Here is a 19,733-nt window from a genome sequence, read left to right on the forward strand (position 1 = left end):
CTCTCTTCCTTTCCTGCAATATACCTCTTAGTAATATGCACTTGAGTGAAACAACCAGCTATTTAAGGTACACATACTGTTTACCAACACTGTGAATAAATCTCAGAGTAAGAACTAGAAATAAATTAGCTATATAGTTTTTATCGTTTTCCATTTATATTCTTTCCAGTATATTCTTCCTTACAGTCTAGCGTCAAAGGCTAGAATATTTTCTCTTGAGTTCCTTGTTTACTAAGATCAAGTCCATATCTTAGTTTCATTTTCCAAAACTCCAGTTTAACAGCCCTGAGTTAAGCTTTTTTTTCTTCCTGTGAGCATACAGCCCCGGGATCAAATGCTGCTGTTTTATGGGCTTCCACTTGATATAAAGCGGTCTCTACCCTGCCCCTCCCCACCTCAGTCCTCCATAGTTCATTTGAAAGTCTCCATATTTCCTTACTATTCTCTAGAGTGCTAGAATCAAGAGGCTTTTTTTTTTTTTCCAATTTGGCCCCTACTCTGGAGCCACTCGGATCCTGCCTTTACTGCCAACACCAGCATTATCATTAGCATCTCAGAAATAAAAACCAACAAAAGTGGTTTTGCTTTGGGGTTACTCCAAAAGGGAGTCACCTTGGTTTTTCTTAGAGAAATTCTCTCTGTCTCTCTTTTATGGCTTTAAGAAAAGCAAAATGTTCTTGCATTAAGTTGAACATTCCGCTGTACCCTACCCGACTTGCTAGTGGAGATGAATAATGAAGGGTTGTGGGATGTGACAAAGCAGGACTTTCTAGCCTGTGTTCTTCCATTACCTGTCCTGCCCCCCGCCGGCCCCCCAGGATTTCTCTTGATTGCTTTATTCAAGTCTTAGAGGTAGTTTCTCCCTGCTAATAATGTTTATGTTTTTTCAGAAGTCTTTGTCTATTATGGTCAATGGTGGGCTATTATGCTGTAACATTCTCAGCAAAGTACTTGAAAAATATGACAAGTTTTGTTGAGGCATGGTTTTACAAAGTACTATTGTAACCAGTCATCCAACTTGAGAATTGTGGACATTTAAACAGGACATCTAAAACCATATATATCACTCTCCCTGTTGACCTAGCAATCATGCCCACAAAAACTCTCCTATAGGCAATTTGGCACTTACCTAACGCAAACCTGTAGTTAATTTGAGTGGAGAGGCCCAGTGTTTGATGCAGGGTTCGCTCTCTCTCAGACAGAATCTCCTGCACAGTCTTAAAAAGGAAATAGGAAATGTCCCAAAATAACTTATACAAGGTGGAATTTGAGTATGTAGGAGAGTTTTATGTGAGGTCTTTTCTGAGGGGCTTCAAAAGAGATTATAATATATTAGGGTGAGATTTCCCTATGGATCACCTCCCTTGCCTGGCTGAGATATGAAAAGTCCTGTTATCTAGTTGCATTGTAACCAGGGTTGAAGCTCTGTAACTTTCCCCCAGTACTCTAGTTTTATTTGATTAGTTCTACAATGAATATAGAACCATCTCTTAATGACTTGATTGGAGAGCTTGACTTAGATATTTGCACATTCTTTCTTTGCATTTAGCGCTGATCAGTAGAAATCCTGTGTTTCACACTTTGAAATAGTCTTAACATCTCCACCCCCTTACCCAGCACTAAGAGACCTGAGTTAGAATACTAATGCTTAGCAAAAGAAAAGCAATAGTATCTTTTTTTTTTTTTTTTTTAAATTTCGGCACTTCCCTTGTTGCCAAAGAACTACTTTAGTTTAGTATGTTGTTAAAATGTGAGAACTTGGGGCTGGTCCCATGGTGTAGTGGTTAAGTTCGCGTGCTCTGCTTTGGTGGCCTGGGGTTCGCAGGTTCGGATCTCGGGTGTGGACCTACCCGCTGCTTATCAAGCCATGCTGTGGCAGGCATCCCCCATATAAAGTAGAGGAAGATGGGTACAGATGTTAGCCCAGGTCCAATCTTCCTCAGCAAAAAGAGGAGGATTGGCAACAGACGTTACTCAGGGCTAATCTTCCTCACCAAAAAAAAAAAAAAAAAGTGAGAACTTAATTGTTTTGGGCAGTGCCTGCATCTGTTTAATTTTACCAATAATTTTTTTTTTTTTTTTTTTTGCTGAGGAAGATTTGCTCTTGAGCTAACATCTGTACCAATCTTCCTCTATTTTTTAGTATGGGGTCTGCCAGCACAGCATGGCTGCTAAGAGAGCGGTGTAGGTTTGCGTCCAGGAACTGAACCCTGGGCCACCTGAAGTGGAGCACGCTGAACTTAACAACCAGGGCACTGGGGGTGGCCCAATAAATCTTAACTAAATCTTTTTTAAAAATCAGCTCATTTATTTTCTCTCAACCTATAGAAATAAAACAGATCTTCATATTTGGCAAGGATCCTGCTGATGAGTTTTTTCCATCAGTATGCTTATAAAACAACTCCTTTTCATAAAGTTGTTTTATAACTGAGAGTAATACATACAAGGGTGTGTGTTGGTCCTCTGGGACCTTTTTACCCTGCTTACAAATGTAAGTTCTGGGCTGACTGATCACATGTTTGGGTCAGGACCCTGCCTGCTGTTTGTTCTTGGAGATATAACTTGGCCTCTTCCCTGAGAGAGGGGTGGAGATCTTTCGCTGTCCTCACCTTCGAGGTTGGTAACCTTTGAGATCCCGTGCATTTTAAAGTTGATTCTTGAATCCAAGAGCTCAGTTTACACAATAATTTTCTTTGAGTGTGTCTTGTTTAAGGAAGTTGGAGGAGTTTTGCCTATTAAAATGATTTAATTTAAGTCCAGACAGTCTTGGAATTCTCAATTAAGGATTCAGTGACGTTGTTTTGGTTCTTTTCTAAAGCACTTCGAAAGGGTCTTCTTTTAGTGCTCCTTTTGACTGTAGTGCAAAGGACTGGCCCTCTGTTTGGAAGCAGCTGCCACCCTGCAAGCCTTATTGTTACACTGCTGACCTTTGTCATCAGGAATGCCCCTGGAGGAAATAGCCTCCTAATTGTTTTTCTTAAGCCTCTATGAAGTTTGTGATATGTTCTTTCAAGTTACTTTTGGTTAGTTTCTTAAGTTTACTTTGTTTGCATTTAATTGGAGACTCCATCTTTTTAGCTTTATCATGAATTATCAATGCCCAGTTCCTGGTAGATGGTAAAAAGAATTGCCCTTTCCCTGTTATCCTGTTCCCTGGGAAGCCTTTGTGGTTTAGATTCAGTTTCCCATTGTTGCTAGTTGCAGTTGTCTCCTCCCTCCGTACCCTTCCCTCCCTACAACTGGAGCTCTTCCCTTGTCCCTCCCCATTCCTCTATCACTTGCCCGCAAATGCCCTTGTGGCTGCTCGAGGCCTTTTGCTGGAGGTTGAGTATGCTGTCCAGTAAGTATTGTGCTTGTGGTAAAACTGGGTGGACGGAGGGATGTAGGGAACTGGTCAGTCTTTGTGAAGTGTTGCTTTTAACAGCAATAGTTTAAACTTTGAAATTGAGGTTTTAGGACTCTCTTAACATTTAGGAAGCTTCTTTCATGCTATTTCTTCCCTCCTCTCTGTTTCAATTATTAAGGCTTTGGAAATTTGATTTTTATGATTGGCCTAAAAAAGTATTTTCACAGATTTTCTTGAGCTTGTTAGAATTAAAGGCAAGGGCTTTGGGATTAGTATTTTAAATTTCCTTCAAATAGAGGTTGTGATTTCTTCATACTTACTTTCAGTATTAACATACTGATAAAAGTAATAACGAAAAGATCTTGTTTTGTGGCTAAGCTGGAAAGTAGCATTTACTTCCAGAATCAGAATGATTCTTTTTTCCTCTCAGCAGAAAGTTGTTGGCAAAATTCACTAAGATTTTGGCAATTTGTCGTCAATTCTGGGAAGTGGTTTGCTGAGTACTTCAGGATAACAGATGCTTCTCGGAATTATTTTTGGGAAGTTAGATTTGTTTATTAGCACCTGCTACCTTGAAGTGTGAGGTCTGTAATCCTTTTGAAAGTAAAATATTTAATATTTGGTGTTCATATTGAGTCAAATATTACTTTCATAATGGGTTTTCTATTTCCTTGGATTGTATGTTTTGATCCTCAACAAAGAAACAGTATGTGTGTGTGTGTGTGTTTGACACTGAATGGATGATATTCTGGTATTTCAAGCGGTTATAAGTTGTGAGCCTTGGGTTCTCCATGAGTACTGCTAATTAAAAGTCATTTTTATGGTAGGCAATGTGAGGGAAGACTTATTTGTGGGATTTTAGTGCTATTCAGTTTAGTCACTTAGTCAAGTGGTAGTTGTACTTGTACAGTAATGATTTCCTGAGCTCCTACTGTGTGGCAGGTGCTAGTTCCTATGATAAGTGTTTTGCATTTACTTCTAATTCCCAGTACAACCCTGCCAGGTAGGTAGTAGTATCTCGCTGGGAAGCAATCATGCATAGATAGAAAGAATATGGATTTTTCTTTTCTGCAAAATAAGGAAAATAACCCCTACTTGGTAGATTAATTGTGAGAATTAAAGGACATACCACGTCCTTTAAATGTCTGATGCCTAGCACAGAGTTGGTGTTCGCTAAGTGGTGGCTGTTAATTTTACAGCTGAAAGAGCCAGAGAGGCTAAGTAACTTGCTGAAGGTCTCTCAGTTGTAAGTGGTAGAGCTAGGATTTGAACTGGCTCAAAACCTGGAGTGTGGTAGCATGTTTCTGTTTGAGTATTGTGAAGGCTTTTAGAGTAGATTTCAGTGGATCCCTGCCCATCCCTGTACCTCTTGCCCCCCAGAGGAGGGGTTCTTTATAGATGGCCTTCTTTCCGTGGTATCCTCTGTCACCTTCCCAGTCATGTGCTTGGTCTGTCACACTGGAGTTGCTTGTGCCATTCAGTACCAGTGTTCTCCCAGCAGAAATGAGTCAAGCTGGTGGAGTCAGTGGCTTCCCTTCCTATTTTCCTCTTGTTGATACAGCCATCATGCTTTCATTATTGTTTGTGCTGAAATAATTTGGGTAGTGATGTGTTTATAATGATTCTTATATAGTGCATAGTTGCAATCAAGCATTTAAATTAAAAACACCCTAGTGGTTTAAAAAATTAGGGAAAAAAAAATCTCTGGTTCTAGGTTATCGAACTAGAGGATAATACTGTATAGGGCAACTTTATGAAACTCATAGTTATCATTTTGCTATCCTGGGGCCTGATGTAATTGCTATTGATTCTCTTTCCCTTAGCCACTGCTATTACTGGTTTGGTGTTATTAGTGGTATATTTGAGAAAGAATGTTGTGTTTGTCCTACTGGCCCAACTGTAGGAAATTGAGCATCCCTGTATGTATTTTGATATCTACCTCCATACTGAGGGAGGACTGTGTCTTTCTTCCATAGACCTTTTGGAAACACAAAGTATAATTTAGGTATGATATGATTTAGGCAGTAGATTCAGGGGAGAGAGAGAGATGGCTTGGTCATGCTTATAACTGAGTTATCTCTAAACTGAAAAATGTTTTTCGCAGAACTTAGCTCTTCGTTTATTCTTTTATTTAACAAGTATTGAGCATCTGTGGAGTGTAAGGCACTGTAACTTTCTACATTCTATTCTAATAAAGTACTGATCTATTGGTTAAGTACTGATTAATGAGGTTTCTGGGAGGAAGAGATTAAGTCCCAATTGGTGGGGGGTAGTATTTAGACAGTCCTTTGGGAAGTGAATTAATATAATGATTACTCCTTCCTGATAGTAGGGTGTGACTATCATTAGTCTTTATTACTCTAAGTTGCCAGCAGAACAGCTTCTTCAAACAGGTTTGCTGAGTGGAAAGGACTACTAGTATTAGGTTGGACTGGGAAGATGGGAGTGAAGAAGAGGGTAATATTCCTTATTGAGCAAAATGGTGGGCCTATACACAACAAATCTTTTTTTGTGTTTTAAGGAGAGTAGTATTAGATGAAGTTGGAAATGTGCGTGGGTTGATTGTGGAAGGTCATTTAAGGCCAAGGAGTTTTAACTGTATTTTTCACTGAAGTTTTCTGAGCTAATAGTGATTGATCAGAGTTCGCTTTTGGCAATATTTTATAGATAGGATTAGAAGGGGAAGAATAGTTTGGAAGTTATTGTAGTAGTCTACGTGAATTATATTGAGAATGCATTATTTTTAGAATACATTTTCCCTCATTTGGAAATAGCTTTGGGTTTGTACTACCAATTATAGTTTAATCTCATAGAATTTTTACAGTAAGTGTATGTGTGTGTGTTTGCTTGTGTAAGAGAGATAGGGAGAAAGAGGGAGAGAGGATGGGTATAGGGGATGGTCAGTCATCATAATCATAGCTACTATTTATTGAGCTCATATTTTGTACCTCTCCCTAAGTATTTTGCATATATAATTTTGTTGAATATTCTCAACAAATTGCATTTATTACAGGTAGTAAATGACCTGAAGTGATGGAGCAGGATTGGAATGTAGTTTTATCTTCTTCTTCATCATCATTGTCATTAAAACATTTTATGTCTCACTTACTAAATACCAGGGACTGGGCTAATTATACATCTATACATTATTTCACTTAATCCTCATAACAGTCCTTTGAGATAGATGTTATTTATTAATCCCATTTTATGGATGAGGTACCTGAGACTTCAATAACTTGGTCAAGATGACGCAGTTGTTAGGTGGTGGAGTTCAGACTACTTTGCTAACTCTGGGTCCCTAAGTTGTATAATTCACATTGTGTTCTCTGGAAATGGTACCCCTTTGATCTCTACTATGAGCATGGCGTTTCCTGAAGTTATGTAATGTGGTTGGCCTTGCAGAGGCTGCACTCTTAACCACTATGTTCTTTCTACTATCATGCTGCCTCCCTTAGAAGACAGTAACTTAGCTGTACAGCTCTGGATCTTTATAAGGAGGGGCTAAGTAGCCTGCAACTGTCATTTCTTAGTTCTTAAAGTTTGTAGTTATAACAAAGTGAAACATGTCTTCTTGTCTTTTTATTTTCTTTCCAGCTGGTTTTGAACAAACTTGTTGTAAATGACAGTTTTCTAAGTTCTTATGAAAGGAAAAATGAGCCTTTCTGTCCTTTATCAGCATACAATTCTTCTTATTGTACATGATGTAATAATTTGAAGCTGCCAAAGTCCAACCCTCAGGAAATTGTTTGAGTTGAGTAACTGTATTCACTGGGGAATTTGAGATAACCAGCCCATAAATCAACAAATAGCTTAGCCTTTTTTATGGTTGTAGATGCTTATCTCTCTTTATTTTCAAACTTGAATCAGAAGCAAATATTGATTCAATTGTTACAGTCTCCATTCGAAAAAGTTGTCTGCAGTATCTAAAGCTAGATATGGACATTTTGGGGGCTCTTTTATTTAAGGAGAGTCAGAATTTATCAGGATGTTGGAATTGGTTGTTCTAGGTGCTTATCCCTTCAAATAAAAGGTTTTCTCTTTCAATTAAACTTTCTTTCTTTTTTTTTTTTTTTGGAGGAAGATCAGCCCTGAGCTAACATCCATGCTAATCCTCCTCTTTTTGCTGAGGAAGACCGACTCTGAGCTAACATCTATTGCCAATCCTCCTCCTTTTTTATCCCAAAGCACCAGTAGATAGTTGTATGTCATAGTTGCACATGCTTCTAGTTGCTGTATGTGGGAGGCGGCCTCAGCATGGCCGGAGAAGCAGTGCGTCGGTGCGCGCCCGGGATCCGAACCAGGGCCGCCAGTAGCGGAGCGCGCACACTTAACCGCTAAGCCACGGAGCTGGCCCTCAAACTTTCAATAATTCAATGTCTATTATATTTAATCTCTGTGTGGAATAAAAGGATGCTCTTAAGGAATATATAATGTAGTCCATGTACACAAATAACTGTAACATGGGAGAGGATGGGAATACTGTAATTCAAGCCCCACATGCACTGAGAGCACAGAGGAGGATGAAATAAATGAAGAGAATGGAAAGGTGAGAGAGGGAGAAGACCTGAGCAGGCTTTGATGCAGCTGTTCCTCGTAGGATAGTTACGAGTTTTAACAAGACGAAATGGAGAAGAAAAGCACTCCAGGTGGAGGCAATATGAGAGCCAAGGCACTGAGGAAGTAGAGTACAGAGCATATTCATTATACAGAAAAGAGTTCAGTTTATCTGGAGTGGAGGATAAGTGAGGAGCACATAATAGGTACTCAGTGAAATGTCTGATCAATGAATGAGTGACTAGAAAATGTAGCTGGAAATGGTGCTAAAGTCTAGTGACTTTCAATCTTTGTGCAGGTGCCAGACATATAAGTCAATCTTATAAATTAGTAACTAATTTTACTCGCAGAATATGTGAATATAAAAATATGCAATATAAAAATCACAATCATGAACATGAGTCAATAAGAAAAAAAGCTATCAAAATAGGTCTGATTGACTGCTTTGGTTTTTTTTCTTTAAGTTTGCTATTTATTCATGTTTTTGCTGTGTTACCAGTAGAATAAGTGGACAAGGAAAAATTATGGGAGAGAAACTGAAAAATAAATCCATTAATTTTCCCTCTTGTGAATTAGAAAAATAGCATTTTTCTCTAGCCAAAAGAATGCCTCCCTCTGGGAGCTGTTGAAGATTTTTGAAAAGGGGAGGGATGTGGTATTTTAAGAGTCCTCTGATAGTCATGTAGAAATGGAGGCCTGGCAATGAGTCAGTAATGTGCAGTAGTCCAGAGGTGAGGATCTGAGCCTTAGCAGCAGCAGCAATGAGAATAGAGTGAAAGGCAAGAGAAATGCAAATCTGACATGCTGTTTCTAAATAGGAAATAGTTACATTTATTTTTATTTTTTTTATTTTTATTTTTTGTGAGGAAGATCAGCCCTGAGCTAACATCGGTGCCAATCCTCCTCTTTTCGCTGAGGAAGACCGGCTCTGAGCTAACATCTATTGCCAATCCTCCTCCTTTTTTTCACCCAAAGCCCCAGTAGATAGCCGTACATCATAGGTGCACATCCTTCTAGTTGCTGTATGTGGGACGCAGCCTCTGCATGGCCGGACAAGTGGTGCGTGGTTGTGCGCCCGGGATCCGAACCTGGGCAGCCAGTAGCGGAGCGCACGCACTTAACCGCTAAGCCACGGGGCTGGCCGATAGTTAGATTTATTAAACAGCTTTCATATTGTTAGGATATTAGGTGTCTCAATAATTGGTTACTTCTGGTCCAGAGTCCTTTCATTCTATTTTTAGGGAAAATGAGTTTAAATCCTGATTTTAGTTTGACTTTAAGTAAGGAAACAAATTATGGATAATTTGTCTATGAATTGTAAATAATTCAGAAAATAGAAAAAAAAAGGAAAAAATCCGTAATTCCATCACCCTAACAAGACCTCTGTTTTTTTACATTTACTTATGCTTGATCTTGTAGATTTAAAAACTGTCTAATAGTTCATTCTAGTTAAATCAAACTCTGAGAAACAGGTTCCTGAACTAATAAAACTTAACCCTGTAACTGTGATGTTACAGGTTACAACTGTGATGTTAACTGCTGTACTGTGATGTTACAACTTAGGAAACCCAGAGATTTTACATGAAGACGTCATTGGACTCAAGTTTACCAGGATCACAAACTGTGTCAGTGTCTCTTCCTATAAATCTGTCTTAGTCTACCTACCTTTATATGTACAGATATTAATCCTCCCAAATGCCTCTGTTCCCCGCATTGGGCCCAAGGTTTCATTTCCTTCAATGAATTATTTGCAAAATTTTAAAAGTTTTTTATTTTGAACCAATTTTGGTTTTATAGAAAAGTTGCAAAAATAGTGCAGAGAGTTTTCATATATCCCTCACCCAGCTTCCTCCAATGTTATCATCTTATATAACCATAGTATAAGGTTCAGAACCAGGAAATTAACATTGGTTCAGTACTAAAGACTTTTTTGAACTTCACCAGTTTGTCCACCATTGTTTTTGTTCCAGGATCCTCTCAGGGATCTCACATTGTATTCTAGATGTTTTTCTTCCTTAGTCTCCTGCATTCTGTAAAATTTTCTCAGTCTTTCTTTGAAATCTTTTATAACCTTGATATTTTTGGAGAGTATTGATCAGTTATTTTGTCAAATCTCCCTCAACTTGGATTTGTCTGATGTTTTCTCATAATTGGACTGAGATTATATGGTTTAGGCAAGAATACCACAGAGATAATAGTGTGTCCTTCTCAGTGCATTATTACCATGGGATTCATGATGTCAGTATGTGTTATTGCTGGTGATGTTGACCTTTTTTTTTTTTTTAATTTTTATTTATTTATTTTTTCCCCCAAAGCCCTAGTAGATAGTTGTATGTCATAGCTGCACAGCCTTCTAGTTGCTGTATGTGGGACGCGGCCTCAGCATGGCCGGAGAAGCAGTGCGTTGGTGCGCGCCTGGGATCCGAACCGGGCCGCCAGCAGCGGAGTGCGCGCACTTAACCGCTAAGCCACGGGACCGGCCCTGATTTTGACCTTGATCACTTGGTTAAGGTGGTTTCTGCCAGGTTTCTCTATAGTAAAATTACAATCTTTCCCTTTGTAGTTAATAAATATCTTGGTGGAGATACTTTGATACTATTATTTGCGTAAATGTCATGGAGTTCTCTACACATGGAATTAGTAGTGTTTACTTAGAGACCTCATTGTGCTTTATTTAATTATTATGAAATGAATTCCCTTAAGAGACCTATCCCCCTCTAAGCTTCCTGCACCTTACACCTGGTGTCATCAAAGGGGCCTCAAGTTCTGCAGGAACAAATCCTTTCTAGTTAGGCTTCATTGGTCTCAGTGGAATTCGTGTTCCATTCATTCTGAAGTCTCCAATGCTAATAACCTGTAGCTCTCTGAACCTCATTTAGCCCACTGTCGTTAGGGTGACAGGCTCTTCCTAGCCCAGTACTCTTCCAGGCCTCATCTCTCTTTGTGCATAAGCCAGTTTCATTTCAGCAAACATTTGAATGACTACTTTGGGTTTTTTCAGAAACAGAGGCTAAGAGAAGCTGACTTTGTTGGTGACGAATACGGTAGGGGATAATTGGGGTGGCTGCAGCTGTAGCCTGTTTTATTTCTTTGTCCTGAGAAAAATGGCAGCACATTATGCTATACTGTGTATACTTGTGAAGTAATACTGTTTTTCATTAATACAGAGAAATAAAATGTTTTTTCTAAAGATTGTCAGCTTCTAGCGCTGTACCTCTAATGCTGGCAGTCTTGAGCTATGATCTTTTAAATTTAGCCCTATCATTTCTTCTCTGTCAACTGTGGATCCCTGGTAGAATTATTACAGTGGGCACAAGAATGCAAAATCCAAATGTGCACCAAACAGAATAATTTATATCTATTTAATGTTAACAAAATTTGTATGATGAGTAACATATGAGATGCTGCTTTGATTAATAAAATACAAATTTATTAGTATTACTGAATTTAAAGTAGCTTTTTAAATTATGTATTTTCTCAAGTAACATCCTATAAAAGCCCAGTTTCTGTAATATGATTCAGATTCTACGGGGCCTGGAGATTTTATAATTCAGGGGGCCCTCTTTAAGGAAAACATTTTTTTTAAATAGTTATTGAGCCTTGAGGGCCTGTGCAAGAGAGGGGCCCTAAAGCTTAATCTTCGTTAGTTTCTTCATAAATCTGCCTCTGGATGTGGGGGTCTGCAAAAAGGTTGGAACCCGTTGTTTTCCATCATCTCACACATGGAAGGGTTTTTAGCCTGCCCACAGGAAAGTTCGTGTGTTGAGACTGGGAACAATGTGGAACATACAACTTAGTAAGCCTACTACACAAGGAAATAGGTAATAGGTGATAAGATGGCATGCGTCTTTCCCAGTTTTGGCTTCTAGCTTCCTAGAAGTTAACCTGATGTTAGTGACAGCAAAGTAATGCAGACTATTTTGACTTAGTAAATCCCATGAGCTAGGTAGTAATGATGATTAAATAAGTATAAAGAAGATTAAAGATTAAATAAATATAAGAATTTATGTTTAGATTTTTTATTTCTTCATGATTCAGTCTTGAATCATGATAGGTTGTATATTTCTAGGAATTTATCCATTTCTTCTAGATTATCCAATTTGTTGGCATATAATTGTTCATAGTATTTTCTTATGATCCTTAGCATTTCTGTTATCGGTTGCAATGTCTCTTCTTTCATTTCTGATTTTATTTATGAGTCTTTTCTCCTTTTTTTCTTAGTCTAGATAAAAATTTGTCAGTTTTGTCTATCTTTTCAAAAAACCAGCTCTTAGTTTTGTTGATTTTTTTCTATTGCTTTTCCAGTATGTGTTAATTAACTTGATTATGGGACCCCTTTTACAATGTATACATATATCAAATCATCACATTGTACACTTTAAATATATTACAATTTTATTTGTAATAGTAAAGGTCAGTTATATTTCAATAAAGCTGGGAAAAAAAGAGTTTATGAACAAGCTTATTTGGGACTCCTCAGAATCGATTCAGCATTAGTAAAATATACGTTGCTATATCTTTTTCAGCGTTGAGAGCAACACTGTGATAAGATTTTTATATGCTCTTTCTCCTTCTTCCACCTTTGATTGATTACTCCATAGTTTTAGAGCTTCGCCGGAAACTAGTAAATGTGAGTAAAGATGATGATACATTTTCTACAAAGAGTTTGGGAATAAGCAGCTGCCAAGTTAATGTGCTGTCTGTGAGTTTGTTGTAGTCTAGGCCTATTGTCTGAATGATGCTGTGAGCCATTTGGTTGCTACTGCTAGAGGGGCAAAGTCAATCAGATAGGAGTAGTACTAGGTAATAGGTTATGAAGCAGTTTTAATTTAAATTTGAGTAAATTTGCATATACCACTTAGTTTCCTTTATCAGGTGTTGGTTTTTGTGTGTGTGTGTGTGAGGAAGATTGGCCCTGAGCTAACATCTGTGCCAACCTTCCTCTTTTTGCTTGAGGAAGATTGTTCCTGAGCTAACATCTGTGCCAATCTTCCTCTATTTTATATGTGGGATGCTGCCACAGCATGGCTTGATGAGTGGTATGTAGGTCTGCACCTGGGATCTGAACCTGCAAACCCTAGGACACCGAAGGGAACACGTGAACTTAACCACTATGCCAGTGGGCTGCCCCAGGTGGTGGTTGTTTTTAATCATCATCTAATTGGCTGACATGAAAACTAAGCAAGATTCTGTATTGAAAACTGTACGTGGACAACTTCTTTGGAAGAGATTGCCACTGAACAAATAATGCATGCTCACCACGTTTTCTTTTTTTTTTAAACTAAGTATGTAAGGGTGCATTTGTGTAGAACTACCTCACTAGGATCTTATCAGCACAAAGCTGTGTGATGGTCCTCTAAGTGTTTGTATTGACAGTGAAGAAAGCCTAAAATTTTAACTGTCACATTAATATAAGAATATCTTGCTTTATAAGATGAAGCAATTGTATGGAAAGTTAAAAAAATACATATATATTTTTAGAATCATACTTTTTCATTAGAATCACAATTTATAAATAGAAAGGTAGATTATATAACAAATAAAGGAAACTATAGTAAAATCCTATGATAACATGTCCCACGATAACAGATATTTGGATATAACACAGTTGGCATCTGACCTCCATCCATTCTGCATCTCAAATGGGGTGGGATAAAGCTCCTTATCCCCTAGGGATGGAGGGGAAGATGAAGGGAGGAGGACTTCAGAAACATTGGTCTAATAGAAACATTAATTGCCCTTAAAATTATAGAAAATTTATGTAGGAGTTCAGAAATGGGGGCGATCCCTTCAGGCTTGGGGTGGTCAAGGAATGTTTTACAAAGAAGCTGAGTTACATATAGAGGAGAAGAAGGACATTGAGCATGCCAAGTAGGTAAAATGGAATTAATAAGGTCACAGAAATGGGAAAACACTTTGTTTGGAAAGAAGGTTCATGTGGGGAAATAGAAGGAGATAAATATAAAATGTAAATTAAGGTCAGATTGTGTTATTAAGAATCAGGCTAAGAAGTTTGGACATTCTTCTGCAGGAGAGACTGGGAAAGCTTTTGGTTTTTTTAAATTGACACTTTAGAATATGCTTTTAAAAATGATTTTTAAAATCTTTGGTAATTTACATAAAACTACCAAAATTTACATAAAAATACCAAAATCTTTTTGGTACAGAGTTCTGAGTTTTGCTAAATGCATAGAGGTAGTGTAACTACCACTACAGTCAAGATAGAGAACAGCTAGGGGCCGGCCTGGTGGCATAGTGGTTAAGTGCGAGCACTCCGCTGCGGCAACCCAGGGTTCACAGGTCCGGATCCCGGGCGCGCACCAACGCACCGCTTGTCAAGCCATGCTGTGGTGGTGTCCCATATAAAGTGGAGGAAGATGGGCATGGATGTTAGCCCAGGGCCAATCTTTCTCAGCAAAAAGAGGAGGATTGGTGATGGATGTTAGCTCAAGGCTGATCTTCCTCAAAAAAAAAAAAAAAAAATATAGAACAGCTTCATCACCCTGGTACTGCCATTTGTAATCAACCCCTGCCCTCGTCCCAACTCCTGGCAACCAGTGGTCTATTTTGACTTTTGAGTTTTCCAAAATGTCATATAAGTGAAAACATATAGTATATAGCCTTTTGAGTCTGGCTTATTTCACTCAGCATGACATATTTGAGATTCATCCATATTTTTGTGTATGTCAGTATTTTTGCCTTCTCTCTCTCTCTTTTTTTTTTTTGTTTAGTAGTCTTTCCTTTTTATTGTTGAGTCTTTTGTATGGAGGTACCATTTACCAGTTGAAGAACATTTGAGTTGTTTCCAGTTTTTGGAGATTATGTGTAAAGCCACTATAAACACTTGTGTACTGGTGTTTTTGTGAGCATAAGCTTTCATTTCTTTTGGATAAAATACCTAGGAATGGGATTGCTAGGTCATATGGTAAAAGTGTATTTAACGTCATATGTAACTGCCAACTGTGTCATTTTGCATTTCCATCAGCAATTTAGGAGAGTTCCAGTTGCTCTGATTCTTCCTCATTAGCACTTGTTATTGTCAGGTTTTAAATATTTTGTTTGTTTTTGTGTTTAGCTATTTTAATAGACATGTGTGGTTTTAATTTCCACTTCCCTAATGACTACTAAAATTGAATACTTTTCTATATGTTTATTTGCCATCTATATATCTTCTTTAATGAAATGTCTGTTCAAGTCTTTTGCCCATTTAAGAAAATTGGGTAATCTTTTTTTATTATTAAGTTTAGAAGCCTCTATATATTTTGGTTACAAGTCATTTATCCATTATATGATTTGAACATATTTTCTTCCAATCTTTGGCTTGTCTTTTTGTTCTCTTAACAGTGTCTTTCAAAGAATAGAAGTTCTTGATTATGATGAAGTCCAATTCTATAATTTTTTTTTTCTTTTATGGATTGTGCTTTTGTCCTTGTATCTGAGTGTCTTTGCTTAACCAAAGGTCACAAAATTTTCTTCTGTCTTCTTGAATTTTTATAGTTTCAGGTTTTCCATTTAGGACTATGATCCATTTTGAGTTATTTTTGTATAAGATATAAGGTATGGGTCAAGGTTCAGTTTTTTGCATGTGGGTGACCAGTTGTTCCAACATCATTTGTTGAAAAGACTATCCTTTCTTCATTGAGTTGCTTTTGCACTTTTATTAAAAATCAGTTGACCACATATGTGTAGGCCTGTTTCTGAGCTCTCTGTTCTGTTTCATTGATCTATGTGTCTGTCCTTTCACCAGTACCATATGGTGTTGACTACTGAGTCTTCCAATTTTGTTCTTCTGTTTCAAAATTATTTCAGCTACTCTAATTCCTTTGCCTTTCCATATAAAATTTAGAATCAGCTATTCAATTTCTGTAAAAAGAAATCCTGCTGGGATTTTGATTTGAAATTACATTGAATCTGTCTGTCAATTTGGAGTGAATTGACATCTTAACAAAATTGAGACTTCCAATTTATGAACATGGTATACCTGCCCACTTATTTAGGTCATCTTTGATTTCTTTCACCAGTTTTGTAGCTTTTAGCATACAGATCCTACATATATTTTGTTACATTTATACCTAAGTATTTTATGTTTTGTGGTATTATTGTAAATGGTACTTTATTTCTAATTGTTCATTGCTAGTATATAGAAACACAATTGATTTTTAAAATATTGACTTGGTATTTTGTGACCTTACCAACCTCACTTATTAGTTCTTAGAGGTTTTTTTTTGTAGATTCCTTGGGATTTTTAAAATGTAGAACATCATGTTGCCTGTGAATGAAGATAGTTTTATTTCTTCTAATCTGTGTGTTTTATTTCTTTTTCTTACCTTATTGCACAGGCTAGGACCTCCAGTAAGATATTAAATAGGAGTGGTAAGAGGAGACATGTTTGCCTTTCTTGGGCCCTGAAAAAGGTGGGAATGATTCTATCAAAAACTTTCCTTGGCTGGCAACTGACATTGCTCTGCTGCTAAGGAACAATTCAAGATTTCTGCCTGTTTGTATAAAATGCACACAAATAAGTAATGAGGCATGTTAAAGAGAAATATTAATTAAAAAACTAATTATATAAATGAATTGGAATGGCAAGAGACAAAGGAGACCAGAAAGATTTATCTATTGTATTAGTCTAAATGGCAGGTAATTGTGGTGTAAACTAAGGTGATGACAGTGGAAGTGAAAAAGAAGGATCAATATAAGAGATTTTGAAGGCAGAATTGACAAGCCTTTGTGATGTGGATAGGAAAGGGGGAGAGGGATCTAAAGGAGTCAAAGACTACGGAGGTTTTGAACCTGGGTAATTGGAAGTGCCATTATTAAAAAAAAAACGGGGGGAATCAGAGGAGGAACTTTTTGGGGGAAGGAGATTTGGACATGTTGAACTTGTTCTGAAAGTGGGACAAAGTGCCAGTAGTTGGTAATTTGGTTTTAGAGTTAATGAGATTTGTGATTTATCAAACTAGAAGTGATGGTTGAAGTTTTGATGGAGAAGGGGGTGAGAAGACCATGGGAAGTACTATAGAGAAGAGCATAAAGGTCTGATTTAAACGTTAGGGTATGCCCACTTTTAAGAAAGCAGCAAAGGGGGCCGGCCTGGTGGCTTAGTGGTTAAGTTCCGGTGCCCTGCTTCGGCAGCCCCGGGTTCACGGACCTGGATCCTGCGCGCAGACCGACGCACTGCTCATCAAGCCATGCTGTGGCGGCGTCCCATATAAAGTAGAGGAAGATGGGCACGGATGTTAGCCCAGGGTCAATCTTCCTCAGAAAAAAAGAGGAGGATTGGCAACAGGTGTTAGCTCATGGCTAATCTTCCCCACATGCACAAAAAAAAAACAACAAAAGAAAGCAGCAAAGGAGAGAGAAAATGAACTGTCAGAGCAGTAGGAGAACCAGTGTTCATTTGTCATTCTTTCACTTTATTCATTCTCTCATTTTTTAAATAATTCACCTGATGAATCCAAGATTGTGTAGCATTAAGGCAGCCAGTGTTAGGTGCTGCTGGAAAGTTAAGAATGAGGCCCATGGAAAAAGCTAATAGGTTTTGAAATTAGGGGATTTCTTTAGAAAGCAAACGTTCCTTGTAGTAAAATTGTGGTGGTGGAATGAAGGAGCAGTACCATGTTCTGAAAAGATTGATGGTGAGCAAGGAGAGGCAGCAGTTGTAAAATATTAATCATGGAGACATTTAGTAGTAAAAGGTTGAAAAAAATTTAGGACAGTAGGCGTCAAGTTAATAGGTGGTCTTTGTTGTTGCTGTTTTTTTCTTTCTTTTTTTAAAGAATGTAGGATATCAGTGTGTGGTTATCTTTAAAGGGAAAAGAGCTCATGAGGAAGAAATGTTTGAAAGGTAACAGTAATCTTTTATATAGCAATTGCTATATACCAGACGTTGATAGTAGCATTTTGCATGTATTAACTAATTTTAGTCCTCATAATAACTAACAAGATACTATAGATATGGTTTGGAATTATGGACATGTGGAGTGTACCAAGGAATTGAGGTAATTGCCTGTTGATTTATTTGTTGAAATATAGTTTCTTAAGTAAATTACAGGTAAACCACTATATAGAATAACAGAAACTGGAAATGTGATCAACTTTCCTGGTTAAACTGTTTGGATATCTCCGTGTAGTGCAGTTTGACTTCCTAATGTTTGGGTTACTTTTGGCTTTAATCGCTAGTAATGGGGGTACTCTTCCTTCATTAGAATCTGAGATACTCTTCATGGTTTTTCCATTTGAATCATTGATCAGTTGAACATGGTCATACTTTGCAGACCTTCTAAAATGTTAGCCTATTCCTTGTAATAGGTTCAGTTGTTTGCTTTTTAAGTTAAACTTTGTATTTATTTTTTTATTTTTTAATTTTTTTAAATTTTTTGTTTATTGCAGTACCATTGGTTTATAACATTGTATAAGTTTCAGGTGTACATCATTATACTTCTATTTCTGCATAATTACATCATGTTCACCACCCAAATACTAACTACAACCCATCACCACACACATGTGCCGAATTATCCCTTTCGCCCTCCTCCCTCCCCGCTTCCCCTCTGGTAACCACCAATCCAATCTCTGTCCCTATGTGTTTGTTTATTGTTGTTATTATCTATTACTTAATGAAGGAAATCATACAGTATTTTTAAAATAATTGTAAAATTTAAATGTTTCTCCAAGCACATAACTAAGTTGTGCTGACATATCACTTATCCTGTTTGGGGCCTATTATTCTTTTTATACAACTAGAAGACTTATTCCTGGTGGCTTACAACTTTCTAGTATCTTGAGGTCCCCAGAACAAAGTTTACTTTTCTTCTTTTAGGCATAGCAGTTCACTCATTCAGTGAGCTCATTATTCATTCCTTGTTTTGAAAACTTGCTAGATTTTCACATGCCTGTCTCAGTAAATCTCAGCCACTGTGTGAAATAGGTGTTGTGTCACCGTTTTACAGGCCCAGAAAACAAAATTCAGGACACCTAGGTAGTTTGGGGTTATACAAAGTAGTAAAAATGTGGAAATTGAACCCATGTCTTCTAACTCCAAGTCTAGTCCTAGTCTTTATAATATCACAATTACTCTACATTACTTGTTCCTTACAACAACTTGACGTTATACTGTATTTTGAGCTCTCCTTTTCATAGAAATACTATTTGAGCTTTATTCCATTTTATTTTGTCCTCATATCTATACTTTTTTGTGTTTGTCTTTCTCTTTTTTTTTTAGTTTGGGATTGCCAATATCATCTAGTATGGTTATTATCTAGCTTAATGATTTTAGTCATGATTTTACATTGAATCAGTAATACTGTATACAGTACAAGGTAATTTTTACATAATTTTAAATTCTTTTTTTATTTTGCAAATATCAATTTCTTTTCAATTAAAAAATAATAATTTAAAACTTACAGAGAAGTTGCAAGTACAAAGAATTCTAGTACAAAGAATTACCATATACCCTTCAGCCAGATTTACCTATTGTTAACATTTTACTATAATTGCTTTACCTTTTTCTGTCTTTCTGTATATATATTTGTCTATACACACACGCATATATAATTTGTTTTTCTTCTGAACCATTTTGGAATAAATTGCAGATATTATGCTCTTTTACCCCTAAATACCTCAGTATTGCCTAAGAAGTTCTTTTTCTTCTTTAACCTAGGTTCTTAATTTATTTTCTCATATATCTTTAGTAGATGGCATTGGGGAAGGATTATGTTGTTTGATGCTAGACCTGCAACTTAAGGTCTATTTTATCATCAGTATTTCTTTAGACCATTTGTTACTGCCTCTCTTGGCTGTGTTCTTTTTGGCTCTCACCTCTAGTTTCTGA

At 37.2% G+C, this 19,733-nt stretch overlaps 1 protein-coding gene across 9 annotated transcripts in view; it reads left to right on the plus strand.

Annotated features, from left to right (window-relative positions):
- Window positions 1–19,733, plus strand: part of USP54 (ubiquitin specific peptidase 54) — a 116,745-nt gene that overhangs the window by 39,689 nt on the left and 57,323 nt on the right. For 2 of the 9 annotated variants that reach the window (XM_058543182.1, XM_058543184.1), the window contains exon 1: window positions 3,032–3,340. The exons of 3 other annotated variants lie outside the window; for them this stretch is intronic. The gene's annotated coding sequence lies outside the window, so the exon portion shown is untranslated. Of the gene's footprint in view, window positions 1–3,031; window positions 3,341–12,329; window positions 12,531–19,733 lie in introns of those variants that run through there. 4 more of the 9 variants (XM_058543183.1, XM_058543188.1, XM_058543177.1 and 1 more) reach the window with 3 other exon arrangements.

The sequence above is a fragment of the Diceros bicornis genome, chromosome 6, assembly GCF_020826845.1.
Source record: "Diceros bicornis minor isolate mBicDic1 chromosome 6, mDicBic1.mat.cur, whole genome shotgun sequence".
NCBI classification, from domain to species: Eukaryota; Metazoa; Chordata; class Mammalia; order Perissodactyla; family Rhinocerotidae; genus Diceros; species Diceros bicornis.